The sequence below is a fragment of the Epinephelus lanceolatus genome, chromosome 24 (assembly GCF_041903045.1).
Source record: "Epinephelus lanceolatus isolate andai-2023 chromosome 24, ASM4190304v1, whole genome shotgun sequence".
In the NCBI taxonomy this organism is placed as follows: domain Eukaryota; kingdom Metazoa; phylum Chordata; class Actinopteri; order Perciformes; family Serranidae; genus Epinephelus; species Epinephelus lanceolatus.
In genome coordinates, this window is record NC_135757.1 from 25,517,362 (window position 1) to 25,530,000 (window position 12,639).

Sequence of the window (12,639 nt, forward strand, 5' to 3'; positions counted from 1 at the left end):
GAGGGGAGAGAGGAGGGAGGGAGACAGAGAGCCAGAGAGCTGGGTGAAGTGAGGGTGGTACAGGGATTAAAGTGTCCCTAAGATCTGACTCCAGTGCTGGGTGGAGGTGGGAGAATGATGCCTGGGAGGTTGAGAGTCTCCCCCAGAGAGGGGAGAGAGGAGGGAGGGAGACAGAGAGCCAGAGAGCTGGGTGAAGTGAGGGTGGTACAGGGATTAAAGTGTCCCCTAAGATCTGACTCCAGTGCTGGGTGGAGGTGGGAGAATGATGCCTGGGAGGTTGAGAGTCTCCCCCAGAGAGGGGGAGAGAGGAGGGAGTGAGACAGAGAGCCAGAGAGCTGGGTGAAGTGAGGGTGGTACAGGGATTAAAGTGTCCCCTAAGATCTTACTCCAGTGCTGGGTGGAGGTGGGAGAATGAGGCCTGGGAGGTTGAGAGTCTCCCCAGAGAGGGGAGAGAAGAGGGAGGGAGACAGAGAGCCAGAGAGCTGGGTGAAGTGAGGGTGGAACACGGGGGATTAATTCCCCCTTTAATGCCTGCCTCCAGCGCTGGGTGGAGGTGGGAGAATGAGGCCTGGGACGGTGAGAGTCTCCCCAGAGAGGGGAGAGAAGAGGGAGGGAGACAGAGAGCCAGGGAGCTGGGTGAAGTGAGGGTGGAACACGGGGGATTAATTCCCCCTTTAATGCCTGCCTCCAGCGCTGGGTGGAGGTGGGAGAATGAGGCCTGGGACGGTGAGAGTCTCCCCAGAGAGGGGAGAGAAGAGGGAGGGAGACAGAGAGCCAGGGAGCTGGGTGAAGTGAGGGTGGAACACGGGGGATTAATTCCCCTTTAATGCCTGCCTCCAGCGCTGGGTGGAGGTGGGAGAATGAGGCCTGGGACGGTGAGAGTCTCCCCAGAGAGGGGAGAGAAGAGGGAGGGAGACAGAGAGCCAGGGAGCTGGGTGAAGTGAGGGTGGTACAGGGATTAAAGTGTCCCCTAAGATCTGACTCCAGTGCTGGGTGGAGGTGGGAGAATGAGCCTGGGACGGTGAGAGTCTCCCCCAGAGAGGGGAGAGGAGAGGGAGGGAGGGAGACAGAGAGCCAGAGAGCTGGGTGAAGTGAGCATGGAACACAGGGGATTAATTCCCCCTTTAATGCCTGCCTCCAGCGCTGGGTGGAGGTGGGAGAATGAGGCCTGGGAGGTTGAGAGTCTCCCCCAGAGAGGGGAGAGAAGAGGGAGGGAGACAGAGAGCCAGAGAGCTGGGTGAAGTGAGCATGGAACACAGGGGATTAATTCCCCCTTTAATGCCTGCCTCCAGCGCTGGGTGGAGGTGGGAGAATGAGGCCTGGGAGGTTGAGAGTCTCCCCCAGAGAGGGGAGAGAAGAGGGAGGGAGACAGAGAGCCAGAGAGCTGGGTGAAGTGAGGGTGGAACACGGGGGATTAATTCCCCCTTTAATGCCTGCCTCCAGCGCTGGGTGGAGGTGGGAGAATGAGGCCTGGGACGGTGAGAGTCTCCCCAGAGAGGGGAGAGAAGAGGGAGGGAGACAGAGAGCCAGGGAGCTGGGTGAAGTGAGGGTGGAACACGGGGGATTAATTCCCCCTTTAATGCCTGCCTCCAGCGCTGGGTGGAGGTGGGAGAATGAGGCCTGGGACGGTGAGAGTCTCCCCAGAGAGGGGAGAGAAGAGGGAGGGAGACAGAGAGCCAGGGAGCTGGGTGAAGTGAGGGTGGAACACGGGGGATTAATTCCCCCTTTAATGCCTGCCTCCAGCGCTGGGTGGAGGTGGGAGAATGAGGCCTGGGACGGTGAGAGTCTCCCCCAGAGAGGGGAGAGAAGAGGGAGGGAGACAGAGAGCCAGGGAGCTGGGTGAAGTGAGGGTGGTACAGGGATTAAAGTGTCCCCTAAGATCTGACTCCAGTGCTGGGTGGAGGTGGGAGAATGAGGCCTGGGACGGTGAGAGTCTCCCCCAGAGAGGGGAGAGGAGAGGGAGGGAGGGAGACAGAGAGCCAGAGAGCTGGGTGAAGTGAGCATGGAACACAGGGATTAATTCCCCCTTTAATGCCTGCCTCCAGCGCTGGGTGGAGGTGGGAGAATGAGGCCTGGGAGGTTGAGAGTCTCCCCCAGAGAGGGGAGAGAAGAGGGAGGAGACAGAGAGCCAGAGAGCTGGGTGAAGTGAGCATGGAACACAGGGGATTAATTCCCCTTTAATGCCTGCCTCCAGCGCTGGGTGGAGGTGGGAGAATGAGGCCTGGGACGGTGAGAGTCTCCCCCAGAGAGGGGAGAGAAGAGGGAGGGAGGGAGACAGAGAGCCAGAGAGCTGGGTGAAGTGAGGATGGAACACAGGGGATTAATTCCCCCTTTAATGCCTGCCTCCAGCGCTGGGTGGAGGTGGGAGAATGAGGCCTGGGACGGTGAGAGTCTCCCCAGAGAGGGGAGAGAAGAGGGAGGAGGGAGACAGAGAGCCAGAGAGCTGGGTGAAGTGAGGATGGAACACAGGGGATTAATTCCCCCTTTAATGCCTGCCTCCAGCGCTGGGTGGAGGTGGGAGAATGAGGCCTGGGAGGTTGAGAGTCTCCCCCAGAGAGGGAGAGAAGAGGGGAGGGAGGGAGACAGAGAGCCAGAGAGCTGGGTGAAGTGAGCATGGAACACAGGGGATTAATTCCCCCTTTAATGCCTGCCTCCAGCGCTGGGTGGAGGTGGGAGAATGAGGCCTGGGACGGTGAGAGTCTCCCCCAGAGAGGGGAGAGAAGAGGGAGGGAGGGAGACAGAGAGCCAGAGAGCTGGGTGAAGTGAGGATGGAACACAGGGGATTAATTCCCCCTTTAATGCCTGCCTCCAGCGCTGGGTGGAGGTGGGAGAATGAGGCCTGGGAGGTGAGAGTCTCCCCCAGAGAGGGGAGAGAAGAGGGAGGGAGACAGAGAGCCAGGGAGCTGGGTGAAGTGAGGGTGGTACAGGGATTAAAGTGTCCCCTAAGATCTGACTCCAGTGCTGGGTGGAGGTGGGAGAATGAGGCCTGGGACGGTGAGAGTCTCCCCCAGAGAGGGGAGAGAAGAGGGAGGGAGGGAGACAGAGAGCCAGAGAGCTGGGTGAAGTGAGGGTGGTACACGGGGGATTAATTCCCCTTTAATGCCTGCCTCCAGTGCTGGGTGGAGGTGGGAGAATGAGGCCTGGGACGGTGAGAGTCTCCCCCAGAGAGGGAGAGAAGAGGGAGGGAGACAGAGAGCCAGAGAGCTGGGTGAAGTGAGCATGGAACACAGGGGATTAATTCCCCCTTTAATGCCTGCCTCCAGCGCTGGGTGGAGGTGGGAGAATGAGGCCTGGGAGGTTGAGAGTCTCCCCCAGAGAGGGGAGAGAAGAGGGAGGGAGACAGAGAGCCAGAGAGCTGGGTGAAGTGAGGATGGAACACGGGGGATTAATTCCCCCTTTAATGCCTGCCTCCAGCGCTGGGTGGAGGTGGGAGAATGAGGCCTGGACGGTGAGAGTCTCCCCAGAGAGGGGAGAGAAGAGGGAGGGAGGGAGACAGAGAGCCAGAGAGCTGGGTGAAGTGAGCATGGAACACAGGGATTAATTCCCCCTTTAATGCCTGCCTCCAGCGCTGGGTGGAGGTGGGAGAATGAGGCCTGGGACGGTGAGAGTCTCCCCAGAGAGGGGAGAGAGGAGGGAGGGAGACAGAGAGCCAGAGAGCTGGGTGAAGTGAGGGTGGTACAGGGATTAAAGTGTCCCCTAAGATCTGACTCCAGTGCTGGGTGGAGGTGGGAGAATGAGGCCTGGGACGGTGAGAGTCTCCCCAGAGAGGGGAGAGAAGAGGGAGGGAGACAGAGAGCCAGGGAGCTGGGTGAAGTGAGGGTGGTACAGGGATTAAAGTGTCCCCTAAGATCTTACTCCAGTGCTGGGTGGAGGTGGGAGAATGAGGCCTGGGACGGTGAGAGTCTCCCCAGAGAGGGGAGAGAAGAGGGAGGGAGACAGAGAGCCAGGGAGCTGGTGAAGTGAGGGTGGTACAGGATTAAAGTGTCCCCTAAGATCTGACTCCAGTGCTGGGTGGAGGTGGGAGAATGAGGCCTGGGACGGTGAGAGTCTCCCCAGAGAGGGGAGAGAAGAGGAGGGAGGGAGACAGAGAGCCAGAGAGCTGGGTGAAGTGAGGGTGGTACACGGGGGATTAATTCCCCTTTAATGCCTGCCTCCAGTGCTGGGTGGAGGTGGGAGAATGAGGCCTGGGACGGTGAGAGTCTCCCCCAGAGAGGGGAGAGAGGAGGGAGGGAGACAGAGAGCCAGAGAGCTGGTGAAGTGAGGGTGGTACAGGGATTAAAGTGTCCCCTAAGATCTTACTCCAGTGCTGGGTGGAGGTGGGAGAATGAGGCCTGGGAGGTTGAGAGTCTCCCCCAGAGAGGGGAGAGAGGAGGGAGGGAGACAGAGAGCCAGAGAGCTGGGTGAAGTGAGGGTGGAACACAGGGGATTAATTCCCCCTTTAATGCCTGCCTCCAGCGCTGGGTGGAGGTGGGAGAATGAGGCCTGGGAGGTTGAGAGTCTCCCCCAGAGAGGGGAGAGAGGAGGGAGGGAGACAGAGAGCCAGAGAGCTGGGTGAAGTGAGGGTGGTACAGGGATTAAAGTGTCCCCTAAGATCTTACTCCAGTGCTGGGTGGAGGTGGGAGAATGAGGCCTGGGACGGTGAGAGTCTCCCCCAGAGAGGGGAGAGGAGAGGGAGGGAGACAGAGAGCCAGAGAGCTGGGTGAAGTGAGCGTGGAACACAGGGGATTAATTCCCCCTTTAATGCCTGCCTCCAGCGCTGGGTGGAGGTGGGAGAATGAGGCCTGGGACGGTGAGAGTCTCCCCCAGAGAGGGGAGAGAGGAGGGAGGGAGACAGAGAGCCAGAGAGCTGGGTGAAGTGAGGGTGGTACAGGGATTAAAGTGTCCCCTAAGATCTTACTCCAGTGCTGGGTGGAGGTGGGAGAATGAGGCCTGGGACGGTGAGAGTCTCCCCCAGAGAGGGGAGAGAAGAGGGAGGGAGACAGAGAGCCAGGGAGCTGGGTGAAGTGAGGGTGGTACAGGGATTAAAGTGTCCCCTAAGATCTGACTCCAGTGCTGGGTGGAGGTGGGAGAATGAGGCCTGGGACGGTGAGAGTCTCCCCCAGAGAGGGGAGAGAAGAGGGAGGGAGGGAGACAGAGAGCCAGAGAGCTGGGTGAAGTGAGGGTGGTACACGGGGGATTAATTCCCCCTTTAATGCCTGCCTCCAGTGCTGGGTGGAGGTGGGAGAATGAGGCCTGGGACGGTGAGAGTCTCCCCCAGAGAGGGGAGAGAAGAGGGAGGGAGGGAGACAGAGAGCCAGAGAGCTGGGTGAAGTGAGGGTGGTACACGGGGGATTAATTCCCCCTTTAATGCCTGCCTCCAGTGCTGGGTGGAGGTGGGAGAATGAGGCCTGGGACGGTGAGAGTCTCCCCCAGAGAGGGGAGAGAAGAGGGAGGGAGACAGAGAGCCAGAGAGCTGGGTGAAGTGAGCATGGAACACAGGGGATTAATTCCCCCTTTAATGCCTGCCTCCAGCGCTGGGTGGAGGTGGGAGAATGAGGCCTGGGAGGTTGAGAGTCTCCCCCAGAGAGGGGAGAGAAGAGGGAGGGAGACAGAGAGCCAGAGAGCTGGGTGAAGTGAGGGTGGAACACAGGGGATTAATTCCCCCTTTAATGCCTGCCTCCAGCGCTTGGTGGAGGTGGGAGAATGATGCCTGGGACGGTGAGAGTCTCCCCCAGAGAGGGGAGAGAGGAGGGAGGGAGACAGAGAGCCAGAGAGCTGGGTGAAGTGAGGGTGGTACAGGGATTAAGTGTCCCCTAAGATCTTACTCCAGTGCTGGGTGGAGGTGGGAGAATGAGGCCTGGGACGGTGAGAGTCTCCCCCAGAGAGGGGAGAGAAGAGGGAGGGAGACAGAGAGCCAGGGAGCTGGGTGAAGTGAGGGTGGAACACGGGGGATTAATTCCCCCTTTAATGCCTGCCTCCAGCGCTGGGTGGAGGTGGGAGAATGAGGCCTGGGACGGTGAGAGTCTCCCCCAGAGAGGGGAGAGAAGAGGGAGGGAGACAGAGAGCCAGGGAGCTGGGTGAAGTGAGGGTGGAACACGGGGGATTAATTCCCCCTTTAATGCCTGCCTCCAGCGCTGGGTGGAGGTGGGAGAATGAGGCCTGGGACGGTGAGAGTCTCCCCCAGAGAGGGGAGAGAAGAGGGAGGGAGACAGAGAGCCAGGGAGCTGGGTGAAGTGAGGGTGGTACAGGGATTAAAGTGTCCCCTAAGATCTGACTCCAGTGCTGGGTGGAGGTGGGAGAATGAGGCCTGGGACGGTGAGAGTCTCCCCCAGAGAGGGGAGAGGAGAGGGAGGGAGGGAGACAGAGAGCCAGAGAGCTGGGTGAAGTGAGCATGGAACACAGGGGATTAATTCCCCCTTTAATGCCTGCCTCCAGCGCTGGGTGGAGGTGGGAGAATGAGGCCTGGGAGGTTGAGAGTCTCCCCCAGAGAGGGGAGAGAAGAGGGAGGGAGACAGAGAGCCAGAGAGCTGGGTGAAGTGAGCATGGAACACAGGGGATTAATTCCCCCTTTAATGCCTGCCTCCAGCGCTGGGTGGAGGTGGGAGAATGAGGCCTGGGAGGTTGAGAGTCTCCCCCAGAGAGGGGAGAGAAGAGGGAGGGAGACAGAGAGCCAGAGAGCTGGGTGAAGTGAGGGTGGAACACGGGGGATTAATTCCCCCTTTAATGCCTGCCTCCAGCGCTGGGTGGAGGTGGGAGAATGAGGCCTGGGACGGTGAGAGTCTCCCCCAGAGAGGGGAGAGAAGAGGGAGGGAGACAGAGAGCCAGGGAGCTGGGTGAAGTGAGGGTGGAACACGGGGGATTAATTCCCCCTTTAATGCCTGCCTCCAGCGCTGGGTGGAGGTGGGAGAATGAGGCCTGGGACGGTGAGAGTCTCCCCCAGAGAGGGGAGAGAAGAGGGAGGGAGACAGAGAGCCAGGGAGCTGGGTGAAGTGAGGGTGGAACACGGGGGATTAATTCCCCCTTTAATGCCTGCCTCCAGCGCTGGGTGGAGGTGGGAGAATGAGGCCTGGGACGGTGAGAGTCTCCCCCAGAGAGGGGAGAGAAGAGGGAGGGAGACAGAGAGCCAGGGAGCTGGGTGAAGTGAGGGTGGTACAGGGATTAAAGTGTCCCCTAAGATCTGACTCCAGTGCTGGGTGGAGGTGGGAGAATGAGGCCTGGGACGGTGAGAGTCTCCCCCAGAGAGGGGAGAGGAGAGGGAGGGAGGGAGACAGAGAGCCAGAGAGCTGGGTGAAGTGAGCATGGAACACAGGGGATTAATTCCCCCTTTAATGCCTGCCTCCAGCGCTGGGTGGAGGTGGGAGAATGAGGCCTGGGAGGTTGAGAGTCTCCCCCAGAGAGGGGAGAGAAGAGGGAGGGAGACAGAGAGCCAGAGAGCTGGGTGAAGTGAGCATGGAACACAGGGGATTAATTCCCCCTTTAATGCCTGCCTCCAGCGCTGGGTGGAGGTGGGAGAATGAGGCCTGGGACGGTGAGAGTCTCCCCCAGAGAGGGGAGAGAAGAGGGAGGGAGGGAGACAGAGAGCCAGAGAGCTGGGTGAAGTGAGGATGGAACACAGGGGATTAATTCCCCCTTTAATGCCTGCCTCCAGCGCTGGGTGGAGGTGGGAGAATGAGGCCTGGGACGGTGAGAGTCTCCCCCAGAGAGGGGAGAGAAGAGGGAGGGAGGGAGACAGAGAGCCAGAGAGCTGGGTGAAGTGAGGATGGAACACAGGGGATTAATTCCCCCTTTAATGCCTGCCTCCAGCGCTGGGTGGAGGTGGGAGAATGAGGCCTGGGAGGTTGAGAGTCTCCCCCAGAGAGGGGAGAGAAGAGGGAGGGAGGGAGACAGAGAGCCAGAGAGCTGGGTGAAGTGAGCATGGAACACAGGGGATTAATTCCCCCTTTAATGCCTGCCTCCAGCGCTGGGTGGAGGTGGGAGAATGAGGCCTGGGACGGTGAGAGTCTCCCCCAGAGAGGGGAGAGAAGAGGGAGGGAGGGAGACAGAGAGCCAGAGAGCTGGGTGAAGTGAGGATGGAACACAGGGGATTAATTCCCCCTTTAATGCCTGCCTCCAGCGCTGGGTGGAGGTGGGAGAATGAGGCCTGGGAGGTTGAGAGTCTCCCCCAGAGAGGGGAGAGAAGAGGGAGGGAGACAGAGAGCCAGGGAGCTGGGTGAAGTGAGGGTGGTACAGGGATTAAAGTGTCCCCTAAGATCTGACTCCAGTGCTGGGTGGAGGTGGGAGAATGAGGCCTGGGACGGTGAGAGTCTCCCCCAGAGAGGGGAGAGAAGAGGGAGGGAGGGAGACAGAGAGCCAGAGAGCTGGGTGAAGTGAGGGTGGTACACGGGGGATTAATTCCCCCTTTAATGCCTGCCTCCAGTGCTGGGTGGAGGTGGGAGAATGAGGCCTGGGACGGTGAGAGTCTCCCCCAGAGAGGGGAGAGAAGAGGGAGGGAGACAGAGAGCCAGAGAGCTGGGTGAAGTGAGCATGGAACACAGGGGATTAATTCCCCCTTTAATGCCTGCCTCCAGCGCTGGGTGGAGGTGGGAGAATGAGGCCTGGGAGGTTGAGAGTCTCCCCCAGAGAGGGGAGAGAAGAGGGAGGGAGACAGAGAGCCAGAGAGCTGGGTGAAGTGAGGATGGAACACGGGGGATTAATTCCCCCTTTAATGCCTGCCTCCAGCGCTGGGTGGAGGTGGGAGAATGAGGCCTGGGACGGTGAGAGTCTCCCCCAGAGAGGGGAGAGAAGAGGGAGGGAGGGAGACAGAGAGCCAGAGAGCTGGGTGAAGTGAGCATGGAACACAGGGGATTAATTCCCCCTTTAATGCCTGCCTCCAGCGCTGGGTGGAGGTGGGAGAATGAGGCCTGGGACGGTGAGAGTCTCCCCCAGAGAGGGGAGAGAGGAGGGAGGGAGACAGAGAGCCAGAGAGCTGGGTGAAGTGAGGGTGGTACAGGGATTAAAGTGTCCCCTAAGATCTGACTCCAGTGCTGGGTGGAGGTGGGAGAATGAGGCCTGGGACGGTGAGAGTCTCCCCCAGAGAGGGGAGAGAAGAGGGAGGGAGACAGAGAGCCAGGGAGCTGGGTGAAGTGAGGGTGGTACAGGGATTAAAGTGTCCCCTAAGATCTTACTCCAGTGCTGGGTGGAGGTGGGAGAATGAGGCCTGGGACGGTGAGAGTCTCCCCCAGAGAGGGGAGAGAAGAGGGAGGGAGACAGAGAGCCAGGGAGCTGGGTGAAGTGAGGGTGGTACAGGGATTAAAGTGTCCCCTAAGATCTGACTCCAGTGCTGGGTGGAGGTGGGAGAATGAGGCCTGGGACGGTGAGAGTCTCCCCCAGAGAGGGGAGAGAAGAGGGAGGGAGGGAGACAGAGAGCCAGAGAGCTGGGTGAAGTGAGGGTGGTACACGGGGGATTAATTCCCCCTTTAATGCCTGCCTCCAGTGCTGGGTGGAGGTGGGAGAATGAGGCCTGGGACGGTGAGAGTCTCCCCCAGAGAGGGGAGAGAGGAGGGAGGGAGACAGAGAGCCAGAGAGCTGGGTGAAGTGAGGGTGGTACAGGGATTAAAGTGTCCCCTAAGATCTTACTCCAGTGCTGGGTGGAGGTGGGAGAATGAGGCCTGGGAGGTTGAGAGTCTCCCCCAGAGAGGGGAGAGAGGAGGGAGGGAGACAGAGAGCCAGAGAGCTGGGTGAAGTGAGGGTGGAACACAGGGGATTAATTCCCCCTTTAATGCCTGCCTCCAGCGCTGGGTGGAGGTGGGAGAATGAGGCCTGGGAGGTTGAGAGTCTCCCCCAGAGAGGGGAGAGAGGAGGGAGGGAGACAGAGAGCCAGAGAGCTGGGTGAAGTGAGGGTGGTACAGGGATTAAAGTGTCCCCTAAGATCTTACTCCAGTGCTGGGTGGAGGTGGGAGAATGAGGCCTGGGACGGTGAGAGTCTCCCCCAGAGAGGGGAGAGGAGAGGGAGGGAGACAGAGAGCCAGAGAGCTGGGTGAAGTGAGCGTGGAACACAGGGGATTAATTCCCCCTTTAATGCCTGCCTCCAGCGCTGGGTGGAGGTGGGAGAATGAGGCCTGGGACGGTGAGAGTCTCCCCCAGAGAGGGGAGAGAGGAGGGAGGGAGACAGAGAGCCAGAGAGCTGGGTGAAGTGAGGGTGGTACAGGGATTAAAGTGTCCCCTAAGATCTTACTCCAGTGCTGGGTGGAGGTGGGAGAATGAGGCCTGGGACGGTGAGAGTCTCCCCCAGAGAGGGGAGAGAAGAGGGAGGGAGACAGAGAGCCAGGGAGCTGGGTGAAGTGAGGGTGGTACAGGGATTAAAGTGTCCCCTAAGATCTGACTCCAGTGCTGGGTGGAGGTGGGAGAATGAGGCCTGGGACGGTGAGAGTCTCCCCCAGAGAGGGGAGAGAAGAGGGAGGGAGGGAGACAGAGAGCCAGAGAGCTGGGTGAAGTGAGGGTGGTACACGGGGGATTAATTCCCCCTTTAATGCCTGCCTCCAGTGCTGGGTGGAGGTGGGAGAATGAGGCCTGGGACGGTGAGAGTCTCCCCCAGAGAGGGGAGAGAAGAGGGAGGGAGGGAGACAGAGAGCCAGAGAGCTGGGTGAAGTGAGGGTGGTACACGGGGGATTAATTCCCCCTTTAATGCCTGCCTCCAGTGCTGGGTGGAGGTGGGAGAATGAGGCCTGGGACGGTGAGAGTCTCCCCCAGAGAGGGGAGAGAAGAGGGAGGGAGACAGAGAGCCAGAGAGCTGGGTGAAGTGAGCATGGAACACAGGGGATTAATTCCCCCTTTAATGCCTGCCTCCAGCGCTGGGTGGAGGTGGGAGAATGAGGCCTGGGAGGTTGAGAGTCTCCCCCAGAGAGGGGAGAGAAGAGGGAGGGAGACAGAGAGCCAGAGAGCTGGGTGAAGTGAGGGTGGAACACAGGGGATTAATTCCCCCTTTAATGCCTGCCTCCAGCGCTTGGTGGAGGTGGGAGAATGATGCCTGGGACGGTGAGAGTCTCCCCCAGAGAGGGGAGAGAGGAGGGAGGGAGACAGAGAGCCAGAGAGCTGGGTGAAGTGAGGGTGGTACAGGGATTAAAGTGTCCCCTAAGATCTTACTCCAGTGCTGGGTGGAGGTGGGAGAATGAGGCCTGGGACGGTGAGAGTCTCCCCCAGAGAGGGGAGAGAAGAGGGAGGGAGACAGAGAGCCAGAGAGCTGGGTGAAGTGAGGGTGGAACACAGGGGATTAATTCCCCCTTTAATGCCTGCCTCCAGCGCTGGGTGGAGGTGGGAGAGTGATGCCTGGGAGGTTGAGAGTCTCCCCCAGAGAGGGGAGAGAGGAGGGAGGGAGACAGAGAGCCAGAGAGCTGGGTGAAGTGAGGGTGGAACACAGGGGATTAATTCCCCCTTTAATGCCTGCCTCCAGCGCTGGGTGGAGGTGGGAGAATGAGGCCTGGGAGGTTGAGAGTCTCCCCCAGAGAGGGGAGAGAGGAGGGAGGGAGACAGAGAGCCAGAGAGCTGGGTGAAGTGAGGGTGGTACAGGGATTAAAGTGTCCCCTAAGATCTTACTCCAGTGCTGGGTGGAGGTGGGAGAATGAGGCCTGGGACGGTGAGAGTCTCCCCCAGAGAGGGGAGAGGAGAGGGAGGGAGACAGAGAGCCAGAGAGCTGGGTGAAGTGAGGGTGGTACACGGGGGATTAATTCCCCCTTTAATGCCTGCCTCCAGTGCTGGGTGGAGGTGGGAGAATGAGGCCTGGGACGGTGAGAGTCTCCCCCAGAGAGGGGAGAGAAGAGGGAGGGAGGGAGACAGAGAGCCAGAGAGCTGGGTGAAGTGAGGGTGGTACACGGGGGATTAATTCCCCCTTTAATGCCTGCCTCCAGTGCTGGGTGGAGGTGGGAGAATGAGGCCTGGGACGGTGAGAGTCTCCCCCAGAGAGGGGAGAGAAGAGGGAGGGAGACAGAGAGCCAGAGAGCTGGGTGAAGTGAGCATGGAACACAGGGGATTAATTCCCCCTTTAATGCCTGCCTCCAGCGCTGGGTGGAGGTGGGAGAATGAGGCCTGGGACGGTGAGAGTCTCCCCCAGAGAGGGGAGAGAAGAGGGAGGGAGGGAGACAGAGAGCCAGAGAGCTGGGTGAAGTGAGGGTGGTACACGGGGGATTAATTCCCCCTTTAATGCCTGCCTCCAGTGCTGGGTGGAGGTGGGAGAATGAGGCCTGGGACGGTGAGAGTCTCCCCCAGAGAGGGGAGAGAAGAGGGAGGGAGACAGAGAGCCAGAGAGCTGGGTGAAGTGAGCATGGAACACAGGGGATTAATTCCCCCTTTAATGCCTGCCTCCAGCGCTGGGTGGAGGTGGGAGAATGAGGCCTGGGAGGTTGAGAGTCTCCCCCAGAGAGGGGAGAGAAGAGGGAGGGAGACAGAGAGCCAGAGAGCTGGGTGAAGTGAGGATGGAACACAGGGGATTAATTCCCCCTTTAATGCCTGCCTCCAGCGCTGGGTGGAGGTGGGAGAATGAGGCCTGGGAGGTTGAGAGTCTCCCCCAGAGAGGGGAGAGAAGAGGGAGGGAGACAGAGAGCCAGAGAGCTGGGTGAAGTGAGGATGGAACACAGGGGATTAATTCCCCCTTTAATGCCTGCCTCCAGCGCTGGGTGGAGGTGGGAG